Consider the following 748-nt stretch of genomic DNA (forward strand, 5'->3'; position numbering starts at 1 on the left):
CGGGGGCTGCCGAGCCCGCCGGCCGCCCTGCCCGCACGCGGGGCCACGAGCCCTCTCGCCCACGCACCGCGCCGGCCCGTCGCCTGCTTGCTCGCTGCCTCTTTTCATCCTCCTTTCGCGGAGTTCCCAACACGCTCGGAGCCGCCTGAAAAAAGCAAAGGCGGACAGAGACACCGTCCCTGCCCCAAGAAGTTTCCAGCCTGAAGTTCAGGCGAGTCACCGAGGAACGGGGCAGCTCAGCAGGGAAAAACAAGGATGAGAACATGGAGGGTCCCCACGGCTCAGCTCTCCGGCAGCGGACATCTCCAAGGTTGAGATCTCCATGCCTGGAGACCTCCAAGGGCTTCACACTCCTCTCCTTCGCTTCGCTGACAGTTTAAAAGGGGCATTTCTTGGCACGGAGGGGACAAGGACACACCGGCAGAGCCCTCCATTTGGCTGCAAAAAGGGCAGCTTTTGTGTCCCCGGGTACCCTGCGCGTCCCAGCTGCCCCACGGGACAGCACCCTACCTCTGCAGGCAAAGAGGTGGTGGGGTCCCCCTCCAGCTCCCAAACACCGGGGACCCCCGCTCCGGCTGGGGCAGGGGCTGGCGGGTGACCGCTGCACCCCAAAGTGCTGCCCTTTCCCTGCCCTGGGGACATTTTAGGTCTTGTCATTGCCACGCGTCCCCTTTCCTCGTCCTGCAGAGGGGTGGGCCGTGAAGACCCCAACCCCGACCCCAGCCCCTGCCCGGGCTCCGCAACCTCC

Source organism: Charadrius vociferus, unplaced genomic scaffold (genome assembly GCF_000708025.1).
Source record: "Charadrius vociferus isolate BGI_N301 unplaced genomic scaffold, ASM70802v2 scaffold409, whole genome shotgun sequence".
In the NCBI taxonomy this organism is placed as follows: domain Eukaryota; kingdom Metazoa; phylum Chordata; class Aves; order Charadriiformes; family Charadriidae; genus Charadrius; species Charadrius vociferus.